The sequence below is a fragment of the Pelodiscus sinensis genome, chromosome 3, assembly GCF_052426305.1.
Source record: "Pelodiscus sinensis isolate ZL-2025 chromosome 3, ASM5242630v1, whole genome shotgun sequence".
Lineage (NCBI taxonomy): Eukaryota > Metazoa > Chordata > Testudines > Trionychidae > Pelodiscus > Pelodiscus sinensis.
In genome coordinates this window covers 23,432,642-23,460,473 of record NC_143054.1, presented here as the reverse complement: position 1 = coordinate 23,460,473, position 27,832 = coordinate 23,432,642, and the positions used below count along the sequence as shown (strand labels likewise).

The 27,832-nt window shown below is 41.3% G+C and overlaps 1 long non-coding RNA gene across 1 annotated transcript in view; it reads right to left on the bottom strand.

Annotated features, from left to right (window-relative positions):
- Positions 1–27,585, bottom strand: part of LOC149524630 (uncharacterized) — a 35,383-nt gene extending 7,798 nt beyond the window's left edge. The window contains exons 1-2 of the long non-coding RNA XR_016349042.1: positions 27,519–27,585; positions 5,223–5,399 (exon numbers count right to left, since the gene is read on the bottom strand). This is a non-coding gene — a long non-coding RNA (uncharacterized LOC149524630). The remainder of the gene's footprint in view (positions 1–5,222; positions 5,400–27,518) is intronic.
- Between the last annotated feature and the right edge of the window lie 247 nt (positions 27,586–27,832).

Here is a 27,832-nt window from a genome sequence, read left to right as displayed (position 1 = left end):
CCATTCTCCTGTTTACATCTACCAAAAAGCATGTCTCATAGACCTTCCATTGAGTCTTTTGCTTGAGGAGGGTCAAAGTTGACCTGGAGTTAACTCCCTGTTCGCTGACTACCAACTAATACTCCTAAATAACAATCACACAGAAGTAATCCAAATCTGGAAAAAAAACTGATTCATTTTGGCTGAATGAGCCAAATTTGGGTGAAATTTTGTTTAGGCTGATGGCAATTTTACCCAGGCCTTATAAATAATAAATCCCTTCCGCTACAAAGATAAATATACCAGAATACTACCATTGTTTTACTGACAGAAAACAATACTTAAAGATAAATTGGTAGTAAAAATCATGGAGGCTGAAATAGAACTTTGGAGGAGCCTCACTGGCCATAATTAATTGGAATAGATTCAGAGAAAAAGGATAAACTGGCCCTTTTAAAGCAGACAGGATGATAATAGCATTAACATAATGCCAGAGGGGACCACCAGATGCTGAAGCCTATTATATCATGGCCCCCTGATCATCACAAGCCACCAGCAGCCCTATAAAACTAAAAAATGAACTTATGCCAGGATCAGTCTGACAAAGAAGGTCGTTCAAGTCCCTCCCAATTACAGTCTTGTTAATATGCCTGGGCCTGAAGCCAGAAGAAAAACATTTCACAGATGATATCTGGAGAGCTAAAATTGCAGATGTTCTCAAATAAAACTTTCGTGTTTCTTAAACAAATAGGGTAGATTGAATTTAAGGTAATGGAATCCACAATTGTACAATTGTGTTTCACCTAGTAATATTTTTCCATGAGTGGACAGGAAGATTTTCTTCAACATGACAAAGGAAACATATTCTAATGCACTAATATAAAATACGGTATGTCCTCTAAGTCACTGAAGAAGATAAATGAAAAAGGAAATAAAAGGCAGAACTCAGGGCAATATAGACAACATATATATGATACAGAGGGAAAAACAACTAACTGTGGAATATAACCTATCACTTAAATCAGCTTCTGTACCAGGCTACTGGAGGAGGCCTAATGTGATACCAATTTTTTTAAAAAGGCTCTAAAGGGGATCCTGGCAATTACAGGCTGATCAGCCTAACTTCGTTATTAAGCAAATTAGCTGAAACTATAATGAAAAAAATAATTGTTAAACCACAGATTAACACAATTTGTCGGAGAAGCGTCATCACAGCTTCTAAAAGGGAAATCATGTATTAGAATTCTTTGAGAGAGTTACCATCATGGACAAAGTACTGCAGTGGATTTAGTGTACTTGGACTTTCAGAAAGCCTTTGAAAATCTCCCCCACCAAAGGCTCTTAAGCAAAGTAAGCAGTCATTAGATAGGAGGGAAGGTCCTCTTGTGGATCAAAACTGATTAAAAGATAGGAATCAAAGGTTAGGAATAAATTGCCAGTTTTCACAATGGCAAGAGATAAATAATGTGGGCGAGAAAAGGTATAAAGTGATTGCAAAGAAAAGGACACCTTATCCAGTTTATCTTTTGGGGTGTTTTGTTTGTATTTTTTTAAAAAATACATCTGTAATCAGAATTTTCCTTTGACCTCTAAGAAATTAAATGATTGTTTCCCTCCTTCAAACATCTGGGATGTCAAAAATTAGTTTTATTGTATCAATGAGGTAAAATTAAAAGAATGACCTATTAAATGTGTTAAAGTCTTCCAAATGCCTTTTGTCTCCTTACAATCTTTATCTTATGTGACCAAGGGACTTGTGAAATTAATATTTTACAATTGTAAACTCCATCATGTAGCTGGTGGAGTAAAAAAGCTGATCCATAATAAATACAAGCAACGCTTCTGAATATGACTGACTGCTGAAATAACTTCATACCCTTGAATCATTTGAATGAGCACAAAGCAGAAACATCAAAGATACGTTTTTTAAAATACCCATACCTGGATTCCCTAGACCTGTCCTCTGTTAGAGCCATGGAACAACTAGTACCATGCAGGCTTCCCCCATACTCAGTCCAGTGTGCCACTTCTAGCATTGAGAGGGAGTTCTCTTTCCATGTCTTGAAATGTCTGCTAGGACTGTCAGACAGGGTCTCAGTAGTGTCATCTGTAGGACTGATCCTTATGTGGTTGCTTGTTCACTGGGACCTGGACTGTATCCAGACATTTTGCATAAGATCTCGAAGCAGCCTTGAGATTATAATGGCTTCTGGCCAACATGATGCAAACTGGTGACAGATGTGAAATGGTAGGTCCCATGCACAAAGTGGGATGCAGTATAACATCTCCAAGGAAAAGCCATAAAAGAGGAAACCCAACTTATCCATCTGTTTAACAGACATGTGAATATCTAGCTATTCTGTATCTTGTGCAAGCAGCTGGGGTCATGGTTCCCCATGCTGGTGAGATCCTCAAGATCCACCCAGGGCCATCCCTATAAAGAGTCAGCCTTTGTTGTAGACTGCTCTGCAGGCTCCATTTCTCTGTGTCACTGAATGTTCACTCTTTTTCACCTTAGTGAATGCATGATAAAAACCACAGCAGTGACTTATATTTGCATTAAAAATGTGGAATTACACTTGGAAATCCCTGAGCTCTGGTGCCACAGATGTCATACTACTGCTCCTTGGCTTTCCGCCCTCTTGTTCCCGCATAGCCAGTGAAGGCAGAGGCAGGGTCACCTGCAAATGAGGATATAATTCTCCATCTATATTGCTGAATCTTGCTTGAGGTGGTCTCAAAGGATCAAGAGAAAAATCTACTTTTGCCTAGCAATTAACCCCAGTGTGCTGAGTGCTGAAATGTCTCTCCTCAAAGAGTTACACAAAAGGAAATTGCAGGAAGGAGTGTGACAGCGCAAACGACAGTGACAGCTTTTCCCTAAGAAGACATATTAGCCCAGGAGCATGCTGATATTCACACAGGGAAGGATACAATTCATTCAAAGCTGGGCTAAAAATACTCCTGCAGTATATTGCTGGAGAGGAGGGGGCAGAGGACCAAATGGCGCCAGCAGCCGCATTGCTATAAAAGGAGACTTTGTTATGAAGCTGAGACTTGAAGAGTGGTGATGACAGTGGCACTGTTTGTCCCCTTTTGGCTCTCGAACAAATAAGCCTGCTGGCAAACCACTGGCCTTAACACTGCCACCTTCACCTCATGCCATGATAACAGTTATTAAGTGAGACGTTTTAGCTCTTGCCTGAAACCCCACAGGACAGAGCTTTTGGGACCTACTGATGATTTCTGCTCTGTGTGGGTGTGTTGAGAAAAAGGAGCCATCCTAACCATAGCCTGATCTTGCACCTCTACTGATATTCTGCACAAAGTCAGCCCTTGACAGAATTCCCAAGAAAGAAGTATTCCTGCAAAATGGAGCTAGTGTTTTCAGTGTATGTTTCATATACAGCAAAGGACACACTCATTGAAAGAAGTTTAGCAGATTTGAGGTTCCCCCCCGCCAAACTAAGGATATTATATACTTATGCATGATACTCCCCAGGAGCCCTCACATGAAGACTCCATCACATTCAGTGCTCACACTTCGATATGGTGTGATATTTTGGACTGCAGTGCCATCCATGTGCTGCTGAGTTTTACCTCTAAATCTCTTTGTCATCAAACCCAGATTCCAGAGTCTGATTACTTTCCCTGAGGTCTGACAAAGATAGGGATCTAGATAAACACCAACTGTTTGAAACTCCCCGCATCAGATGGAACTGATGCTTAGTGTAAGAGAGAGGAATTAGTGAAATGGTTAGACACTGCGGCTGCATCTTCTATTAAGAATGCATGGTCATATTTAATTGAAATAGTGCAGAGCTTTATGGTACTGTTGAATTCATCACTGCTCCTGGGTTTTAGGGCATCTAGATTGGATATTTGTGCCTTTAATTATTTATTGTTGGTCTGGAGGAAAACAGTAAACCCTCTCAACAATGCAGCATTTACAATAGGAACTCGTGCTTTTGTCACATGCAAGTTTAGGTAAGTCAGTAAGGGTGTGATATGCACAGGAGTGCAGCTAAGAGACTGGTCCTCATTTCCTGGCCTCCAGTCACCTGACATGATTCAGGCTATCAAAGGTCAAGAGCCCTGTCATGTGATCTGATCAGAATATTTGATGAAAATACATTTAATCAAAACTGAGAAAGACACTCAGGCTGGGTCTAAGAAAAGGGTGTTTTATGGGTATTGATATGCAGTATACTAAGTACTCCTAGTGTGGACTTAGCTACCTTTCCTAGTATAATCCAGCCCTTTTACCCTAAAATATGCTATCCTGATAAAACCATAGCTTTGCCAGAGTAGCAGTATCCACAATAGGGATGTTTGCTGATACAGCTACATCAGTCAGACATCACACCTCCTTACACCCCAACAGACAGACATGCCAATAAAAGTCTAGGCACTAGACTGTGATGTGGGAGAACCAAGTACACATCTCTGTTCTGCCTCAGAATCATTTGGGATGAAAAAAGTGCTCTAAATCAGGCAGGGATTGGAATCTGGGTTTTCTATAGCTTAGCCCAGAACCCTAACCACACACCTTTCTTCTTCCTGAACCAAAACTCAGGTTTCAAATCAGAAAACAAGTTGGCACAGTTCATGATGGCGTTCCAAAGGCTTAGGTTTCATTCAAATGCAGAACAAAACCACATTTTGAAACTTTTGAAACTAATATTGCTGCAAAATGGAACTGATGTCCTCTGGTGAGTTCCTGTCAGCACCCACTGATTGCACTTAACATATTATCTAATCCTACACTATGTAGACTTGCAGTGGAGATCACCCAGAAGTTCCAAGTGGGGCACAATATACTTACCTCTCCTTGAGTGAGTTGCTATGAACACATACTCCTGTGCATTCCTTCTGCAATGGCTCCTGAAAATTTTGGGGTAAGTGCATCTTTGACCCATTCTCTGATCTACCCAAGGGACACTCTCTTAAGTCCATCCTCTAGTTATCACTTCCCTATAGGCAGAGTCCCACAACCCTTTCTCTTCAGACTGGGATTTTAGGCATGCAACAGTCCTGCAAGTCACTGAGTATCTCAGCAATCTGACCTACCTAGGCACCTGCAGTTATGTGTGTACTTGCGCTCTGGCTCACTCTCTCAAGGATTAAGATAGTGGCTTATCAGAGGTCAGACTTTAACAAAGCACAGTTCCTTTCTTTTGGAACACAGTTATAGAGAAAACACCATCAAACATTGAAAGATCTAAATGCTTACTGAAGCTTACCAGGGACTGCCCATCTTTCACAAGAGGTCTGGTAAATGAAAAGTCTTCAGAGCTTTCAGGCAGGGTTTGTCCCCTTGGTTATAGGTTCATGACTGCTTGTTAGATCAAAATGAGGGCTTCCTGGTTAGTTCAGGCTGCCACTTTACACAGTTGGGAGGCCTTTGTTTCCCAAGCCACCTGCAACAGATAAAACTAGTTAATGCCCCTTTCTCCAGGGTGACACTCCAAAAGCCATGTACAAGTGTCACATATATTGGTGTTTTACATTAGGAAATGCATTCAGGCTCTGTCTGCTTAACACAGCTTTTATCGACACAGCCATGTTAAGATGGTCATATCACTATAATTCAATCAATATAAATGTTATAATGTCTGGGAACTCTTTTGCCAACAAAAAACCCCAAAAAATTAAAAAGCAAAACTTCTACCCCTCGCAAGCAACATTTGCTTTGTTGGCAGGAGAGCACTCCTGAGGACAAAATACTGTTTACACAAGCGCTTAGGGTGGGGGGGAGGAGGACGGGATGATATGAGCACCTGTGAATGACAAGTTGCCAGTGCAGACAAAGCCTTAGTGAGCCTGGGTACGTCTACACTACAGAGTTAGTTCGAACTAACGGACGTTAGTTCGAACTAACTTTAATAGGCGCTACACTAGCGCTCCGCTAGTTCGAACTGAATTCGAACTAGTGGAGCGCTTAGTTCGAACTAGGTAAACCTCATTTTACGAGGATTAAGCCTAGTTCGAACTAGCTAGTTCGAATTAAGGGCTGTGTAGACCCTTAATTCGAACTAGTGGGAGGCTAAGGCTTCCCAGGTTTCCCTGGTGGCCACTCTGGCCAACACCAGGGAAACTCTATGCCCCCCTCCCGGCCCCGGACCCCTTAAAGGGGCACGGGCTGGATACGGTGCCCGTGCCAGGTGCAAGCCTGCCAGCACCCAGCCAGCAGACCCTGCACCTGGCACGGATCGAGCCAGCCACCCGATGCCCCCCAGCCCTCCCCCTCTTCCCGGGACCAGGCTGGCGGCTCCCGGGAGCTTCCCTGGGAACGCAAGAGGCGGGCACCCGCCTGGGCTAGTGCGGACATCGTGAACCTCGTCCACGATCTCCGCACTAGGCACAGGAAGGTGGCCGTCTAGGGCAGGAGAGCTGCCAGCCTGGCCACCCAGGAGCAGGAGTGCATGAAAATCAAGGTGGTCCACTGAGACCCCCGACCCTGAGCCCTGAGCTCACAATGGCCGTACTGGGTCAGACCAAAGGTCCATCTAGCCCAGTAGCCTGTCTGCCGACAGTGGCCAACCCTAGGGACCCTGGAGGGGATGGACCAAAGACAGTAACCAAGCCATTTGTCTCGTGCCATCCCTCTCCAGCCTTCCATAAACTTTGGGCAGGGACCACTCCTACCTCCTGGCTAATACCACTCCATGGACCCAACCTCTATGACTTGATCTCACTTCCCTTTCAACTCTGTTCTAGTTCTAGCCTTCACAGCCTCCTGCAGCAAGGAGTTCCACAGGTTGACTCTTTGCTTTGTGAAGAACAACTTTCTGTTACTAGTTTGAAGCCTGCTACCCATTCCTTTCCTTTGGTGTCCTCTAGTCCTTCTTTATAGGACCTAATGAAGAACTTTTCTGCATGCACCCTCTCCACCCAACTCCTGCTTTTAGAGACCTCTATCCTGTCCCTCCTCCGTCTCCTCTTTTCTAAGCTGAAAAGTCCCAGTCTCTTTAGCCTCTCTTCATATGGGACCTGTTCCCAATCCCTGATCATTGTAGTTGCCCTCCCCTCTCCCAGCCTCTCTCTTCCCCTCTCCCACCTCCTTATCCCAGTCTCCCCCAATTTTGTTCAATAAAGACAGATTCCATTTTTGAACACAATTGTCCTTTATTTTGTACATCAAGAAAAGGGGCTAGGGAAGGGTAAGTGGAAGGAGGTGAGGGAGGAATGGGGTACGAGCCCCCGATGGGGAGGACTGGGCTGGCTCTGCGGGCTTCTGGGGGTGGAAGCTCTCCTGCAGCCCCCCACTTGCCCCCTCTCCCAAGATGGCAGCCTGCGGCAAGTGCAGTCGGGCTGATGGCCAAGTGGTGTGATGTGCCCAGTGTGGGCACTCCGGGCACTCCAAGCCAGGACTGGTTTTCAAGCGGGGAACCCCTGAGAACTGTCTGTCCGGGGTGGGGGTCGGGACCCTTTAAGCACAGCCCTCGGCTAGCCTGAGACAGCATCTCCACACTCTAAGTCCTCCTCTGATGCCCTGCCGGCACTGCTTCCGGCCATCCTTAAGCCCTGTTCAGGGTCCACTTAATGTGGACAATCTAGTTCGAATTAGCAAAATGCTAATTCGAACTAGTTTTTAGTTCTAGACGCGTTAGTTCGAATTAGCTTAGTTCGAATTAACTAATTCGAACTAAGTTAGTTCGAATTAGCGCTGTAGTGTAGACATACCCCCAGGAACACACACATCCATATAACATTTAGTTGTACAAAGATCTGTGAATATTCTATAGGGCCATATCCTTTGTCACATTCCAATATACTGTAATAGGCTGTGACATCTTCAGGCTTTCAAGGTCTGGCTTACATAAATGCAGATAACATTTGTAAAGTTGGTACAATAGTCTCAAAGGTTTGGCAATGTTCACCATATCTCTCACAGCTTCCCCTTATGGTGACATTCAAGGCGTCAGGAAAATCTTTAGTCTTCAAAAGTCTGGGATAACAATTATTCTAGGGATCAGGCTGTAATCTCATAGGCCATCTCCACAGAGAGGCTCTTGTTATTAAACCATCCCTGACTGACAGCAGAGCTTTCTCAGCAGAAAACCTTCCTCCTGCTTTTGGATTTTTGCTCTCTTTGCATAACTAGCCAGTTTCAGAATACTATTCAAGGCTATTTCGTTTAATATTTACTTTGCCTGTATTGCTATTAGTGTTTCTCTGGGTATTTCTGTTTTTTTGAATTATGTAGCTAATATTCTAACTGCTATGGTGACAGATGCTTTAAAAGCAATGCAATAAATAAAGAACAGATTGGAATTCAGTGATTCTGTTCCCTCAGCATCTTTGATAGAGAAAAACACTCACAAAGTTGTGATAGTTGGGGGGCTCGCTCGTTTTCTGCTACTTTGTTTCCTTTGCTGAATTTCTGTTATGTAACAGTCTCATACAGTAGAGCGCACAGCTTAACAGCCTGCGTGACTCTGCAGTCTATTCCTGAAATTACTCCAACTCCCCTTTGAAATTATTTGGTAACTCACCATCTGTAGAAAAGGACAGATTTCAAAAACTGCCTATTCTGAAGTTTTGCAGGGTCTATGATTAAACTATTTAAGTCCATAACATCACTCAAGGAAACTGAAACTCTCTAACAACTAATGGCTATTGTGTCCACTCATGTCTCTGTTGAATTATGGTGCAAGGTTTGGATACAAAAAGAGTCCAGCATGTAGGGGTAATTAAATTACTATCAGCATTTAGTGAGAGCTGACTGTTTGAGGTTAGGGTTCGTAAGTATCTTAAACACAGATTCTTAAAGAAACTAATTTAACCCTTTCCTTCTTTGCAAAATTTGGCTCCTAAAAACAGGCTTTCTTGCAAGATTTCTAGCATTTCTGTTTCTGGTTAGGGCCACAAATGGCCGCAATAGCATTCTTCTTCACCCTATTATACAGTACTGCATAGAGAATGTGTGGGTCTGTATGAACATGCCAAAATCCTCTGATGGAAGTAGGGCCCTACCAAATTCACAGCCATGAAAAATGTGTCATGAACCATGAAATTTAGTCTCCCACTGTGAAATCTGGTCTTTTGTGCTTTTATCCATACTATACAGATTGTACAGGGATACCAGTGCTCCTCAGGGTATGTCCACAGTTCAGGGAACACATCTGCTCGTCTGAAAATTTTTTCAGAAGAGCAGACATACTTTTTCGGCATTCCTATAAACCTCGTTTTATGAGGAAAAAGGGATGTTCCGAAAAAGGCTTTTTTTCTGACATTTGGCCTATCTACACTGGGCCAAATGTCAGAAAAGCCTCTTCAGGAAAAAAAAAGCGGAAAAAGCGACACAAATTGCGAACCACAATTTGCGTAGTTTTTTCCAGAAGAACAGTATAGTGTAGACATAGCCTTAAATTGGGTGTCCTCACCCAAAAGGAACTCACAGGGGGATGCAAGGTAATTTTAGGGGAGTTGTGGTCTTAGCACCCTTATTTCTACACTGTCTTCAGAGCTAGGAGGTTGGAGAGCAGCAGCTGTTGTTTGGGCACACAGCTCTGAGGGCAACGCCCCACCCATAGCAGTGCAGAAGTAAGGATACCAATACCATACCGTGCTAGACTACTTCTGCACTGCTGCCTTCAGAGCTGAGTGGCTGGATAGCGGTGACGGCTGCTATTGAATTACTCTCTGATGACATTTGGGTGCTCACTACTTGAGAAATCCAAGATGTCTTTCAAGCAGGGCATCTAAAATCAGTGGACACTTTATAAAGTATAAGCCTGAATCTATTGGTTTGTTTGTATTGCAGACAAAAGTACCTGTTAGATATACCTATCTATCTAGCTAAGAACTGAAAGTGACCTTGAGAGGTCATTGAGTCTAGTCTCCTGCCCTCCTAGGAGGAGCAAGTACCATCCCTGACAGATTTGCCCCAGATCCCTAAATGGCCCCTCAAGGATTGAGCTCACAATCCTGGGGTTAGGCAGCCAATGCTCAAACCACTGAGCTATCCTTCCCCCCCAGCAAAAGCATTATGCTCTTACTCATCTTTCCGTTCCTTCTCCATCTTGTAAGCACCCTCTTTGTCCCTTCAGCAACATTTTCATAATCTTCTTCAGGATAATACCAAGCAGACTCAATATTCCTTTCTAGTGCTCACATACCAGGGCCTTTCTGAAACTCCTAATATTGGTCTTGTAACATTAGCCAATACATGGTTCTTCATTGTCTCTCCTTTCACTTCTACCAGGCATGGTACTGGCCAGCGTCCGCTGCCCAGAACTCAGAAACCTTTCTATTCATTCAGGACCTTTTATCTCTCACTGCCTGATCCCCCCCAAAACTCCCACAGTCAATCTCTCAGTTCTTCTAGGAGCAAGTTACTGATATAGCAGGTTACAGACAGGATTTTTTTAGACAAGCTAATATATATTGAATGTTTTTCCTTATATTTGTTTTGCATTAAGTGAAATACATCTTTCAGCTTGAAAATGGTTTGTTTTATTTATACATATACAGGACAATATTCTGACCTCATTCTCTTCTTTGTGTTTAATTAGGGAAAAATTTAATCAAATCCTTTTTAAGCACATCTATGATGTCTATTTACTCCATCTCACATGGCTACTATGAAAAATACAAGGCCAAAACATTCAAAAGAAGGCACATTGACTTGATACAGCTTTGAAAAATTACCATGCAGAATAAAAATGCTGCTTTCCTTATTTTTTCGTTGTTTAACATTGTACTATACTTATTTTTGTTCTCTGCTGCTGCCTATTTGTGTACTTCTGTTTCCAAAAAAGGTGTGTGGTTGACTGATCAGTTCATAACTCTGAGGTTCTACTGTACAGCTTTCAAGAATTTTCATTTAACTCTCTGGCTACATTTAGAGAGAGTGCTATTTCAGAATACCAGAAGTATCCCAAAATATTAGTTCTGCATCTTTAAACACACTAATTCTTTCAGAATATATTTCAAAATAATGGGTGTGCTATTCCAGCATCCCTGTAACTCTCATTCCACAAGGGTTAAGGGACTTATTGGAATAGCGCTTTATTTAGAAATTTTGAAATAAGCTATTTTGAAATTACCTTGGAATAAGCTACACAATTTGCGTAGAGTAAATTGCGTAGCTTATTTTGAGGTAAGAGTGCAGTGGAGACGCACCCTCTGTGTTTCTCTATGCCCTGATCTATACCAGGATTTTATTTTGAAATAACCCCCCTAAGGTCGAATTTATAAGTGGAGCGTCTACACTATCAAGCCTGTTAGAATCATAGATTCATAGAGCTGGAAGAGACCTCAGGAGGTCATCAAGTCCAGCCCCCTGCCCAAGTCAGGACCAATCCCAACTAAATCGACCCAAACAGGGCTTTGTCAAGCCGAGACTTAAAAACCTCTAGGGATGGAGATTCCACCACCTCCCTAGGTAACCCATTCCAGTACTTCACCACCCTCCTAGTGAAATAGTTTTTTCCAAATATCCAACCTAGACCTCTCTCACTGTAACTTGAGACGATTGCTCCTTGTTCTGCATCCATCACTACTGTGAACAACCTTTCTCCGTTCTCTTTGGAACCCCCTTCAGGAAGTTGAAGGCTGCTATCAAATTCCCCCCCCCCCCCCCCCGATATTATCTAGGGTTTTCAGAGCAATAAATCAAGAGGGGTTTCAATTTATACCCAGAAACATTGCCTCCTAGCAAGACTGTTAGACGATCTTTGAAAGCCTTATAACCAGGCATAGTTTTTGCTTCTTTATGTATGTAGGTATGTTCGGGCATTTTCTTCCAAAAGAGACCTGTCTCATCAACATTAAAGATTTGTTCTGGAAAATAATTTCCTTCTTTTATCAGCTTATCCAATTCCTCTATGAAAGGTTCTGCTGCTTTCGAATTAGCACTGGCTGCCTCCCCACTTAATTTCACATTATGAAGGTTTGCATGCATCTTGAAACGGTCTAACCAACCGTGACTGGCAGTGAAAGTTTGGTCATAGTCATACCCTTTTTTCTTTAAGTCTTAAAAAGACTATGAGCCTTAGATTGTATCGTCATGAGACTTAATGGCGTGCATTTTTCAATTTGGTCTTCCATCCAAAGCACTAAGAGTTTTTCCATTTCCAGGATGGGACCTGCTCTTTGCTTTGTTAGAATTTTTTATTTCATAGGAGCAGACCCTTTCACTGCTTCATGAATGCGATCGCTATCCTTTAAAATGGTGCTGATAGTGGATTTTAACTTATGCGACACGAAGGACGCTGTTTGACCCCCTTCATATTGTCTCATCGCTATTTTCTGTTCCAAATCAATAGTTTTTCTCTTTCTTTTCTCACCACCCTTATCACTAGCCCTTTTTCTTTTACTTGACATGATGGCCACAAGCAAACACCGAAAACACTATGAGGGAATGAAACCTAAACACGCTGCCTGACCGCAGACACGCAAACACAACGTCCTGCCGCAAGGTTGGTCAGAAGTGTGGATGGTCGTAAATCAAGGTGGTCATAAGTCAGGGAATGGCTGTAATTTCAAAATAGTTTCCTAGTGTAAACATGGCCTATGTGGCAGCTCACGTTTTCTATTCTCTTTATTTTCAATTACCATAGAATTCACTATTTATTCACGTTCTCTGAGCATTCTGTTTTTCCAATGCCATTCTTGTCACTTTACATTTTCAATATCCCCAAAAGCAAAATTTAGGCTTTTGCTTTTAGTCTGGATTGTTTTTAATTTCAGGCTTAGCAAAACAAAATTTTAAAGCAAGAGAGTAACTCACTCTAACAGCCATCACCAATGGAGTTCCAGCAGTAACACATGGATGCACCTGAGGCTATGTCTAAATCACTGTTTCTCAACAAGTAGTAAGAGTACCCTTAGGTGTACTCGGGAAAAGTCTGAAATTTGGAGAAAACCGAATTTGTTTTAAGTTTCACAGCGTTTTATTATTTTTGTACTTTTTACACCCAAAAATTTCATCGCCCACCCGGCTACTATTATGTTCTTTAAACAAATGTGTTGCAATACAGGCAGTCCCCGGGTTACATGGATCCGACTTACATCGGATCCCTACTTACAAACGGGGTGAGGCAACCCCACACTAGCTGCTTCCCCTCAGCAGACCAGGGAGACGCGAAGCTAGCGCCCCGCCCCCCGCAGACCAGGGAGACGCAGAGCGGCTTTTCTCAGCAGACACCTCAGCTTGAGAATAAAGGACTGAGGGAAGTGAGGTGTGGGAGAATAAAACTGAGCTCTGGAGAAATGTTTGGCTAGACTTTCCCCTACAATGTGTACCAGTTCCGACTTACATACAAATTCAACTTAAGAACAAACCTACAGTCCCTATCTTGTACGTAACCCGGGGACTGCCTGTAGTAGCAAAAACTGTGTGTCTGAAAACTGTAAGTACAGAAGGTACTTATAATTTTTTTAAAGGGGTACTTTATTAAAAAGATTGAGAAACACTGGTCTAAACTACAGGCTTCTTTCAGAAGAAGCTTTTTTCTAAAGAGATCTTCCAAAAATACTTTTTCCGAAAGACAGTGTCCACACTGCAAAAGTGCATCGAAAAAAGATCTGCTTTTTTCAAAAGAGAGCATCCACACTGAATGGACACTCTCTCTCATGTAAGCTGTGATTGCTATGGATGGCATGGCCACCAGAGCACCTCTGCTTTTTTCCTCTTTTGCTGAAAACTCCTTCTTTCCTGTCAACACATGCCTTTTTACGAAAGACCTCTTTTCCAAAAAGGCTTCTTCCTCATAGAATGATCACCAATGCTGGAAAAAACCCTCTGTTCTTTCAATTTTCTTGCAGAAGAACGCTATTGCAGTGAGGACATTCCTTAAGTTTTGTCAGAAAAATGGCCGTTTTTCCAACTAAACTGTAGTGTAGACATAACTGTACTTTTAAATATAAGGGTAACAGTAAAAAGCATCAACTAACTGCCATACATCCATGTTTACATATCTGCCTAAGTGGGAGTCACTAACGGCACCTGTTTTGACTCTGAATGCTAAATGGAGCAGATCTTTTAAGGGAGAAAGTGAATAGTCACTTGTTATCTGTTAAAGGAGTGCAACAGGCTGACTGTACATGAACTTGACTTCCTCTCAGGGCAGTCCACAGCAACTATGTATGTTAATATAAATACTAATGGAGATCTTCATATTAAGTAGTAGAGATCTGTGGGTTTCTATGGACAGTCTCTGGTTCAGTGTAGGGCTGCCACCTGCCCAGTTTTCACCCAGGCAATCTGAGTTTTGGCTTGTGCCCAGGTGCCACTTGATAAGCCCTAATGTCTGTGAGGGGTATCTGGAGGTCAAGGGAGAATAGGAGTGAGACTTGGGGGAAGTGGCAAAGAAGGGAGCAGGGTAGGGGTAGGGGCAGAGGCAGAGCAAAGGACAGGGCATCAGGGGTCTTAACAGCCATTAGAAAGGTGACAACCTTAGTTCAGCCCTTTCTGATGATATATTTGACTGAGGTTCATTATAGTAGGTTGTGTGAAGATCTTTGCTATTCCTCTAGCAGGTCAAAGGGTTCCACCTTCCTGCTTTGCAGAGACAATAAGTACAGTTCCAGTAGGAAAGTGACCCATTATTCCATGAAATTCTAAGTAGAAATGCAAGACTCCCTGCAAAAGGGGTGAGAAGGCAAGTTTATGTAGTTATGTAAATGTTAGGATTTGTTTTCTGTCTGCTGCGACTTTCTCCAGTATGTCCCCCCCCCCAAATCCTAGGATAAGGGCCCCTACATTTGCTTTCTTTTCCTTCCTGCTCCGAGGGAAGTGGGAGAATCCCAGTAAGTCTCCTTTTCTACATATGTTTACTAAACAAAATGGGAATGCAATTGCATTGGTGTTTAGGGTGCAAATTTGAATCCTCCATTTTAAAATTAGTTCAAAAACTTAGGCAAAGTGATTTTCTACTATTCCTATTGGGCCATTGCTGCTTGATGCAAGTTTGGACCTGTTGGATCTGGTCATTACTGTGCTGTAATAGGTGTAATTTTTTGTTCCTATCTCATGAAAACGAACATCTTCTTATGGCTCTTATACCTACATGTCATACCCAATTTCAGTTAAGCTGCTAAAAGCAATTTCAAATATAGTAAGACCTCATTTGAAAAGATTTGCTCCATTTCATGCAGTAAAATGATTTGCAAAGAGTTCTATGTGACTGCCTATCTGTATCCATGTAATCTGTCAGCTATTCCTACAGCACCTATCACTTTTGTCTGTAAGTGCTATAGGAAATTGTGAAGAATAATGTTCAAGAAAAAGTTGATTTTTACTCTCCATTTGCTTGAATTGCAGGGATTGTTCCCTCATTTAAAACAAGAGCTGAGACACATATTTTATATAAATGAGGTGCTATGTGATTCCCAAACAATATTGTACAGTGAAATACTCAACTGATGTGTAGGAAAATACTCATGCTAATAAATAATACTAACAAATGCTGTACTCCTTATTAAAAAAAAGTAGCTTTTACATGCATTTAGGTAAATTTGAATACAAGTTGTAGGATTAGCAGCATGTTTGTCTTCTGTGATTATCCCTTTTAAGAAAATGGATTTTGTCGATCATTATAGAAGCTTATTTTCAAACAAAGGAAGCTATTACATTAGTTTATTCCTAAAATAGCAGAAAACAAAGCTGATAAATCATATGTTCATCATTTGCAGACATCACTATTTCAGTGGTGAAATAGAACAATAAAACACTCTTAATTTTTTATCAAAATAAAGCATTCTCAAATGAATGCAGAGATAATTTCCAACTCCAACAAGGGATATCTGCTGCAAAAACAATAAATTTCACCCTGTGTATATTTACATAGGAGTTACTAAAACAGATTAGTCAAGTGGTCCATCTAGGCCAGTATTCTGTCTGATAGGCCAATGTCAGATGCACTATGCATCAGAAAGAGAAATACTTCTCATAGTAGACAATAATGGAATAACCTCCTCATAGAGAAGATTCTTCCTGACCCACATCAGTTATTGGTTGGCTTACACCCTGAAGTGTGAAGATTAATATCCCTTATAATTTTTGTCTTGTCTAATTTACCAGTGAATATTATCTGCTCTATGTCTAACTCTCCTCAGGTACGTCTATATAACATTATTTCAAAATAACTAGTGCTATTTCAAAATAACTTAATCTGTGTCTACACAGCAGGCAGTTATTTTGAAATAATGTTGAAATACTGTCAAGCTGGAAGACTTCTTACTCCAACTTCCGTAACCCTCATTGTACGAGGAGTAACGGAAGTCGGAAAAAGAGTGCTCTATTTTGAAATAAGTGCTATGTTGATGCTCCCAATTTCAAAATAAGCTACACAATTAACATAGCTCAATTTGCATAGCTTATTTTGAGTTATGCCCTGCTGTGTAGACAAACCTAGTGAGCTGTTGGCCAAATGATATCTTGAGGAATGAGTTTGAAAGTTACTTATTTACTGTGCAAAAATTGTTGTTTGTGCTTATCACTGTTAATTGTTTTGCATTTCTCTTTGCTCTCTTACTCTGCGAAAAGGTAAAAAGCTGTTTTCAATTCAATTTCTCCATAGCAATCATGTGTATTTTTACATATCTCCTCATTAATTTCCTCTCTAATCTAACCAGTCCTAATCTATCACATTTTTTCATTGGAATTTATCTTCAGAGACTCACAATCCTTGCATGTCTATCCCATATTTACAATTACATATTTGGTTGGCGGTGAAATTTCACATCTATATTTACCGTCAGAAGTGCTGAAAGTGCACTGTGAATCAGTTCATAAGTATTGAAAGGGGTCACAGAACATCAATTTTTTTAGTATGAATGCTTGCAAAGCAAAGATAGCAGTTTCACAGAGTGCAAATTGAATCCAAACAGCAGCTTCAAAGGAGAACTGACCCATATGAGCAACCAGTTAAGAAAAATTTACTACTGAAAAATATTGAGTAGTTCTGTGGCACCTTAGAGACTAACAAAAACATATGAAAAATATGTTGAAGATTCTAGCTCTAGCAGGCTGTCACATGTAACACTTTGCTGCAGTTGTTGTCAAAGACAGAATTGAAGGAGGGTGTGCCAACCCAATGATACAAGGTAGCAAGACTAATGGACAAAAACTGGATATGAGAGCTGATTAAGGCCCAGAGAATTACTCCAGACTGCTGCTCTACAATAGCGAGTGAAAGAGTTAATGGAATATGTGATGAGGCCCTGATTCTGATGATGCCTTTTGGTAAATTACATATTCACACTAAGGCCTAAATTTGCCACTGAGCCTTAAAGACTCTAACGGAACTGAGCAAGTGTAACTGAGTGTAGAGTTTAGACCAACAAAGAAAATCCTAACACTCTCCTTCTAGTTGTCCCAGAGTTCATCAGCCCCAGTGTGCTTGTGGCATGAATGTAGCTCAGGCAACATACCAAAACCCTCACAGGGTCCATACAGCCCTGAGAAGCTATAATCCCCACACAGAGGATTTTGAAGGTGAGGTAAGCACAAACAGTGTATCCATGGTCAGGTGAATCCAGCAGCCAAAACAAAAAACCAACAACCAGTGATGGGGAACAGAGTAGCCAGGGAGGTGTACTGGTATCTCTGCTGTAAGTCTACAGGTTGGTAGGGAGGATTCCTTTTTGCTGCCCCTGACCATCTCTGAGTATAATGTAGTATTTAGTGTCTGGGAGCTCATTCCTGCACTCTAGCACTGATTTGACACAGTGATGGAATTGTGCTTTGTAACTGAGCAAACATTTATAGTGGATCTTTTCATCTCTACCCTTTCTTGCTCTTTTAAATTATTACTTATTTTCCCCCCAAAAAAATCTTTTTTCCTAAAATTGTACCTTGTTAAATGTCTTCTGAAGTGCTTGTGGTTTTTTTCTCCCATTTAAATAATTTCCTTTCTATCTTTCTTACAAAAAACTCACCTCCCCCCTTCTCTACCATTTATACTGCAGTCTCCAGCTGTCTGGTAATCTGTCCTTCCTATTTAAAACATCTTGCCCTGTTATGAATTAAACAAAATATATTTCCTCCCAGCCTACTCATTTTGAATTGCCCAGTTAATTTTACTATAGCCTACTATCACATTGCCTAGCAACCTATTTCATCCTTCACACTCATACTGAATTGTCAGAAGATATAGATTTCCTGAGGAGAAAATCAAGTCCTCTGCTCCAGTTTTTCTTCAAACAATAATATTCGGTCTTTTCTCTATTTGTTACATTAAGTTAGTAAGGCATAGTAACTCTTCAGTTGCATCTGGCAAAAGCTGCACTGTCCATAAAGAAATGGCTGATATGCAAATACCTATTATGTCAAACTAAGGTTAGTTAAGTATTTATTATTTCAAACCCAATGGGGTTAGGAAATTAAATTGTAATATAAACAAGTTTGATCTGTCTAAGCCTGGATGTGCCTTCTGGACGTTTTCTTAACATGTCCACAGAATACTTGATTGCCCTTAGCTTATGAACTGCATTTCAAAGCAGTTCAGACTTTGACACTGTCACAAATGTGTTTTGTAATCAAATGAGAGGGAGTCACAGAAACAAACAAAAAAGACCTATCCGGGGGGAAAAAACCCAGCAACTATAAGCAGAACTGATCTTCTTTCATATGTTGGAATTATTTGGAAAAATAACAGTTACAGGTGAATTAAGTGATCATAATAAACAAATATAAATAGGGACGCTCAAAAACCAGCTGACACTATATTGTAACATTTACTGAAGGCAGGCTGGATTGCTGTGACACAATGAAGACAAAGGCATAGTATTAAATGTTTTTGAGCATATTATTTTTCAGCTGAATGGAAAGCTAGTTTCTCATATATCCTATTTCTCTTCCTTTAGCTCAAGTGGTGAAAATTTGAGTTTTACTCTTGATTGGCCTCATTCTTTGGTTCTAATGCTCATTTTTGTGTCTTCTGTATAAACTTTAAGTTCACCAGGACACAGATGTCCTCTTACTAGGGGTTAGTCTTTGCAAGCCTTACAGTGTTGGTAAGCATTTACTCACACACTAGGGCTACGTCTACACTGGCCCCTTTTCCGGAAGGGGCATGTAAATTTAACCAGTCGTCGTAGGGAAATCCGCGGGGGATTTAAATATCCCCCGCGGCATTTAAATAAAAATGTCCGCCGCTTTTTTCCGGCTTTTAAAAAAGCCGGAAAAGAGCGTCTACACTGGCCCCGATCCTCCGGAAAAAGCGCCCTTTTCCGGAGGGTCTTATTCCTACTTCAAAGTAGGAATAAGACCCTCCGGAAAAGGGCGCTTTTTCCGGAGGATCGGGGCCAGTGTAGACGCTCTTTTCCGGCTTTTTTAAAAGCCGGAAAAAAGCGGCGGACATTTTTATTTAAATGTAGGAATAAGACCCTCCGGAAAAGGGCGCTTTTATTCAAAGTAGGAATAAGACCCTCCGGAAAAGGGCGCTTTTTCCGGAGGATCGGGGCCAGTGTAGACGCTCTTTTCCGGTTTTTTTAAAAGCCGGAAAAAAGCGGCGGACATTTTTATTTAAATGCCGCGGGGGATATTTAAATCCCCCGCGGATTTCCCTACGACGACTGGTGAAATTTACATGCCCCTTCCGGAAAAGGGGCCAGTGTAGACGAGCCCTAGTAGTCTTATTGACTTCAAACTAACTCTAATCCTATAGGCAAGATCCTGATACTATTCAATGAGGCTACGTCTACACTGCAGGCTTTTTGCACAAGAACAGTTGTTCTTGCACAAAAACTTGCGGAGCATCTACACTGCACGCATGTTCTTGCACAAGTAAATTTACAGTAAAGCATCAGAAGAGAGGGCTTCTTGCGCAAGAGTTTTTCCTCTCCCCACGAGGAATAAGCCCTCTTGCGCAAGAAGGCAGTTGGACGGGCAACAGGGGCTCCTTGCCCAAGAAACCCCTATGGCTAAAATGGCCATCAGAGCTTTCTTGCACAAGAGAGCATCCACACTGCCATGGACGCTCTTGCACAAAAGCACATCTCTTGCACAAAAGCACATGGCAGTGTGGACGTGCTCTTGCACAAGAAGCCTGCAGCATAGACGTAACCTGAAAGTATGGTGTATCTAAACCCATATGTGGGCCCACTAATTTGTATGAGATTACTTGTGAATTAAACTCATATTAAATATGATTTGAGATGTCCACACAGCACCAGCCTCCGATGTTCTGATCCTGACTATGTCATCTATGTGCTAAGCAATGCTAAATATTCTGAGAAACAAATAAACCATGCCTCAGTTATTTTAGCTATGTTAATAGCAGCATTTTATATGCATTATTGCTTTGATAAATAAATGCAGTCCTTGACATGAAATCTCACTTTCGTATCCTGTGAACCCTGGGATGTGGGGAGATCCCTTTCCACATAGCTGGTGCAGCCTTCGGTCACACTGGGGATTCCACAGCTTCTTCATGGGTTCAGACAATTCTAACACTACATCTACACTACGAGCCTCTTCCGCAAGAGGAAATGCAAATAGAGCTCTCATTTGCATATGTCACACTTTCATTTGTATTTCCTCCTCGGATCCCATTTTGCGCAAAAAAAGGGGGAGTTGTGCAAAAAGGAGCCGTCTACACAGAGCTTTTTTGTGCAAAACCTCTTGCACAAAAGGGATCCGAGGAGGAAATGCAAATGAGTGCTCTATTTGTATTTCCTCTGGCGGAAGAGGCTCGTAGTATACATGTAGCATAAGATCCCATATGGAAACCTCAGTTTTATGAACCGTGATTCCAGAGGTCGTTGGAGGGGGCCACCTTCTGAGTTTTACTGGCCTTTTGCCAATAGGGTGCTTTGCATTTCAGCCCTTTCAGTGCCTCTGTTACTTCTGTCATTATCCAGTAGATGACACATTTCTTTAATCCTTTTCTTATCAGAAGCATTTTATGTTTGGTTCATGTCAAGGATTGTATGCCCAGGTAATTAATTGGAAACTTATCCTTTTAAAGCATTTTCTTTTAGAAAGTAAAAGTTATACTCTTGGTAGGAATGATATATTTCCACCTTCCTTTCGGTGCTATATAATGCTTATTGCCTCTAAAGAGCAATAGTCATTTATCAACAAAATAAAACAAAAATGGCAACATTGTGTGGATATACTCCATGCATTGTTTGACTAGGTATAAGTATTTCACATTATTTAAGACGTACATTATCCTGAGACACATTATTCACATATACAGAAAGAGCATTTTTTCTGACATATCAGGCAAACAAATGTGGATCTTCTAATTTCCAGTGAAAGGCAAATTGATGGAACATAGCTATCATGGCATATTTGATTTATAAGACAAACAAATGTATGGTTTATAGTGTGGGGTAAAAATGTATGGCTTGATTTCTTGGGTTAATAGGCAATTTTCCCTATTTGACCTTTAATCTTACAGTTATTTCTTGTTTGGTTAAGCAGCTTCCCCATCCATTTCTTGATTCTCTCATCAATAGTATTACATAAGACAACACCACTTTGGTGACTTCCTGGAGTTTTTTAGCCACATTGGGAGAACAAAGGATGCTTTTTCCATGTGCAAATTGTGAGAGGTTCTTGCCTATGTTATTACCAATAATTTCATTTAATCATCTTAAAGTACATCTCCATGTACAGCTGAGCAGCTGCATCTGGTGAAGATGCCCTATACACATGGGAAACAGCTCTCTGGTCAACATAAAAAAACACCTTTATGAGTGGCAAAAGCTATATTAGCAGGAAAATCTCTCCCACTGATATAGCACTGTGCACATTAGAATTTACTTCCATGAAACTTAGGTTGCTCAGGGGGCTGAAATATTCACACCCTTGAGTGGCACATGTTTTGCCAGTATAGGCTGTGCTATAGATACAGCCTTAGTTTCTATTCTCAACCTTGGATGATCTATGATCCTTTGACAAAGTGTTTCATATTATATCATATAATTTTCTTTATCTTTTAGGTGGCTCCTATTTGCGGATAAATAGAGGTAATCAGTATTTCTGATTTTTTGTGAGCAGGAATTAATTATTAATTTTATAGAAATATCTATTTTCTTTACCCCTCATAATACCCAACTTTCACTGAATCCCAATGTGAGTGGTGCATCTAACTTTTCTAGATGTCTTAGAAGAATCACACTCTCAGAATTGACTGGCATGTTGTTTACCTCATTCATCAAGAGAGTTTCTGTGCCTGACCCCTCAACAACAGATTTTGCTGATTAATGACTGAAGTAAACTTATTCAGGTATATTTAACATTGAGAGACAATATTACATAGGGGAATGATAATGGCTCTTCACAATTTAGGAGCTAAAGGTTTCTTTAATCCTTGGTTTTGGCATGTTTCTCCTCCATTCATTTTCCTTTCTCTAGCGTTGAAAGTCTAATCATTTGGAATTTTAAGAACTACTACAAAGAAAATTTCGCATAGAAGCCATGTCGGATTGACGACAAAGTGAACGGTCTAGTAATCTATTAAATCAGACTCCCAACATCCCAGTGGGACTCAACACTCATTTGTAGGGGTCTTGTAGTGTAGATGCCATTCCCTATGTTCCTTATCCTGCATTACTCCACTGTATATTGTACATTTAAATAGTTTTTTTTTAAATAGACAGCTTTGAAAAAAGGAATGGAGATAGGTCTCCACCTGGGTAGGAAGTGATACAGTTAGAAAATCTCAGAGCTACATGCCAAGATGTTTCTGAAGGAAGGAAAGGATTCACCTGCCGAGTCACCAACTATCTGGAGTATTTTAATCTCCAGGAAGCCAGAATAGAGCATATAAGAGGAAGTGCATGCTATCACTAAAGGACAGAGGCTGGCTGAATGCCTAGTGGACTTAGGCTATGTCTACACAGCAGTTATTTCAGAATAACTGATATTATTCCAAAAAAACAGAGTCTGCATCTATACTACAAGCACTTATTTTGACATAACGTCAAAATAATGTCGAGCTGGAGGACTTCTTACTCTGACTCCTGTAACCCTTATTTTACAAGGGATAAAGGACATTGGAGGAAGAGTGTTCTTCCTTTGACTTCCTGCTGTGTAGAGGGCACCAAAAGCCGAAATAAGCTATTTCAACTTAATCTACACAATTGACATAGCTCAGGTTGCGTTGCTTATTTCAGCTTTAGCTCTGCTATATAGACATGCCCTGATTGACAGAGGGAGGTGCTACCATGTGTCTGGTTTTCAATCAGAAATTGTGGTAAAAAAGGAGACATGGCAGTGTCTGGTCAGATGTACTGACTGGACACAAAAAGTAATTTCACAGGTGGGGTAGGGGAGGCACTGCCAGGTCATCAAGCCAGGCCAATCCCTGCTCAGCCAGAGCTACATACTATCTGCATCATGCTCCAACCCTCTGCAAACTCTCCACCAACTGCACTATAAACCAGGCTTTCAGGGCAGATCAGAAATGTCAGTTTATTGAGCTTGCTTGGTGAAGTGCCAGATAAAAGGAATTTTACAATACCTACATTTGGACTATCAATGGGATTCTTGTTTGAGGCTGCAGTGGCCATCACGGTCTACACAGCACTTATTTCAAATTAGCTATGTGATAATAGGAGCTCTAGTGATAGACTGTATAACATCTAGCACAATGGGGTACTAAACACAGAACAGAACAAAAAACCCATTTCCCATCTCAAGGATCTTGCAATTTATGTGTAAGATGAGGTGCAAAGGAATATACGCAGATAAAGTACAAGCAAACAGTGAGGTAATATTGGTCAAAGTGATAGGCAGTGGTTCTTTTTATGTCCTTGTATTCATTAGTTTCAGCAGCTTTCAAATGAAAGGATTGTTTTAGTAGGCCCTTTCCCTTTAAAAAAAGCGCATCACTTTTCCACTGTGCTCTTGTTGTGTGGACGCGCAAAATCTCTTCCGCAAAAAGCTTCTTGTGCAATAAGCCTGTCACGTAGGCATAGCCCTTTTGACAGATAATTTAATGGAATTTAACTGTAAATCAGTCAACCTGTTTTCATTCCCACTAAAGTCAATGTGAATTTTGCGAGTGACTTTACTGGAAACAGGACTGAGTTTATTGTGACCACATATATAAATGTGCCTTTTAATAGGTCCTCAAAGGGTGAAAGACATGCATGCACAGATGTTTCATTGAATAATCAATATCAATAATTTTTAAAACCCCGAGGGCCTGATCCAAAGTCCACTAACGTCTTTCCATTAATAAGAACTTTTGGTTTGGGCACTTCATACTTGGGGCCAAATTTTCAAAAAATTCACCTAAACTACATTCATGGGCAAAGATTGTTATCTGTGCCCTCATCCCCCCATTTTGTTCCACAATCAAATGCATTATATGCAAAAGAACATAAGAACTGCCGTACTGGGTCAGACCAAAGGTCCATCTAGCCCTGTACCCTGTCTGCCGACAGTGCCCAGCACCAGGTGCCCCAGAGAGGGTGGACTGAAGACAATGATCAAGCGATTTGTCTCCTGCCATCTCTCTCCAGCTTCTGACAAACAGAGGCCAGGGACACCATTTTATCCCTTGGCTAATAGCCTTTTATGGACCTAACCTCCAGGAAATTATCTAGCTTCTCTTTAAACTCTGTTATAGTCTTAGCCTTCACAGCCTCCTCTGGCAAGGCGTTCCACAGGCTGACTACACGCTGTGTGAAGAAGAACTTTCTTTTATTAGTTTTAAACCTGCTACCCATTAATTTCATTTGGTATCCTCTAGTTCTTCTATTATGGGAACTAATAAATAACTTTTCTTTATCCGCCCTCTCCACACCACTCATGATTTTATATACCTCTATCATATCCCCCCTCAGTCTCCTCTTTTCTAAACTGAAAAGTCCCAGTAGCTTTAACCTCTCTTCATATGAAACCCGTTCCAAACCCCTAATCATTTTAGTTGCCCTTTTCTGAACCCTTTCCAAGGCCAAAATATCTTTTTTGAGGTGAGAAGACCACATCTGTACGCAGTATTCAGGATGTGGGTGAACCATAGTTTTATACAGGGGCAGTAAGATATTCTGTGTCTTATTTTCTATCCCTTTCTTAATAATTCCTAGCATCCTATTTGCCTTTTTGACTGCCACTGCACACTGTGTGGAAGTTTTCAGAGAACTATCCACGATAACTCCAAGATCTCTTTCCTGACTTGTCGTAGCCAAATTAGCCCCCCATCATACTGTATGTATAGTTGGGGTTATTTTTCCCGATGTGCATTACTTTACACTTATCCACATTAAATTTAATTTGCCATTTTGTTGCCCAATTGCTCAGTTTGGTGAGACCTTTTTGGAGTCCCTCAGGGTATGTCTACACTACCCCACTAGTTCGAACTAGCGGGGTAATGTAGGCATACCGCACTTACAAATGAAGCCCGGGATTTGAATTTCCCGGGCTTCATTTGCATAAGCGGGGAGCCGCCATTTTTAAAACCCCGCTGGTTCGAACCCCGTGCAGCACGGCTACACGGGGCACAAACTAGGTAGTTCGAACTAGGCCTCCTAGTTCGAACTACCGTTACTCCTCATTCCACGAGGAGTAACGGTAGTTCGAACTAGAAAGCCTAGTTCGAACTACCTAGTTCGTGCCCCGTGTAGCCGCGCTGCACGGGGTTCGAACCAGCGGGGTTTTAAAAATGGCGGCTCCCGCTTATGCAAATGAAGCCCGGGAAATTCAAATCCCGGGCTTCATTTGCAAGTGCGGTATGCCTACATTACCCTCCTAGTTCGAACTAGGAGGCTAGTGTAGACATACCCCCAGTCTGCTTCTGTCTTGACTATCCTAAACAGTTTGGTATCATCCACAAACTTTACCACCTCACTGTTTACCCCTGCAGTTTTGAGCCTGCCCATGCTTATTTTGGGAGGCAACTTAACCACTTAATTTTTGAAATTGTTGCCTCTTACATGTGTGTTATGCATTATCTGAGTTAGATCAAGTACAATTTAAGAATATTACCTGATGCTAAAAGATTCTGAGCACTCAGCACCTACTAAGATCACACAAGTGTTACAAACACATGGAATCTGATGGAATCAAACCTCTAATTGTACGATTTGCTATGGGAGCACTTTCTAGTTCAATCAGTTAACAGGAAATATACCATCATTATTGTTAGCGCAGATATAAAATCCATTCTGACTTTCTGTTGCTGCTTAGTTTCAGTTTCAGTGCTAGCATTATATATTGAAATTATGTATTTTCTTTTCTCCTGTGCTAGTCAAAAAAAAATTAAAAGGTCCCCACCTACAATTTCTGATCTTTCACCTCTTCTGAAAATTCACCTTGCTGGTAGCTATCTTACACACAACATGGCATGCACAATCTTGGGAGAATTAGCTATGAAACCTGCACTGCAGGATGCTCGTGGTTGGTAAATAATGGCTGACATTCTGAATACAGTGAGACTCTGCCTACAAACATCTTATGATGCAATGAATCATCATTACCTTTGCCTCTCTCTTATTATTCTTGCCAAGGCTGAATGAAGTAGCATCTGTTACTGCATAATGGATCAATGAAAAGTCACTGCCACACATTTCTGAGAGCTTCCAGAACTGCTTGCCAGGTTTATATTGCCTGGCATGTCTTCACCCACATCAGCATGTTGCAAGTGTAACTAGGGCTTGGATTCAGGATACCCAACATCTACAGAGGCCCACTAATTCATCTTTAAAAACAGTGAATAGTTATTCATCTTTGTTATTTAACTAGCAGCATCGATGTGCATGACTCTCCACTACATTTCGTAAAAGCCAGAGAGCCACCTAAGCTAGTCACTGAGAGACGCCAATAAGAATGGGGTGTGGTAAAATCCCACCCTCCCATACACAATAGTGCCTAAGTCCAGGCTGCGGGGTGGGACCTATTTCTCTGGTAGTGATTCTCCACTGTAAAAACCTTCTCTGGAAGTGGGTGCCTTTGCCATTTTAACAAGAAACCAAGGGAGGTGGGAGCTCCTGCCTAGTCACTGGGCTTAAAGTCAGAGCACACACCTTGGATGTGGGAGATTCCAAGATCAAGGCCTCCCTCCACTTGAGAGAGAGATGGCATTTGACTAGGGATCTGCCAATCCTCAGCTGGGTGCTCTATCCATTGGACTATAGGATAGTCACATCAGAGGCTCCCTTGGTCTCTCCCAAGGAAGCTGTTGCGTTCTTTGTAAGTACCGGAAGAGTCATGGGGGTTGGGCAGGGAGAAGAAAGAGAGCACACACAAGCATGAGAATGACCATAGCCAGCTAGTTAGAGCATTCACCCAAGACTTGAGAGACTAAGAATCTAGTTCTTCTGCTACAATGATTATAAATGAAATACAAGCCTCCTCTTTTCCCCAACTGCTTTTTGTGAATTCAGGTGTGGGGCTTGATCTGATAGAATCCTCTGAGCATGCCCACTGGATCAGGTCCCATAGGTCTCAAAGGCAGCTGAACATCGATCTTCTCTGGTCTGTGTAATGTTCTGGGACTTAGGCAAGAGATAGAAGGAGTTATGAAATCCTTAGAAGCAGGAAGCAGTAAACATGCTCAGAGGCAAAAACATAGGCACCGCTGGAATTTTTACTCCAAAAACTTACACACCAACTGTGACCTACTCACCTAAAGTGGGGACTTCTGTGCTTACTTCCTTTTGTGCATCCAGGTCACCTTCTGTTTCTACATCTGTAAAACAACAATTCAGACTTCCGTGTAAAGTGCTTAAATACCTATAAATACATTTTAAAAAGTCCTAATATAAGAGTAGCTGTTATCCTCCTCACTCCTGCTATCCTTTTTAAAATTCTACCTGTCCTCTATGATGAATGCCACTAAATAACTTTAAATTCCTGTTAAAAAGGCAGGATTATACCAGTGCAATAAATATATTTGCTGGCTCACCATGATTTGAACTCATTCCCAGAAATTTTGTTTTA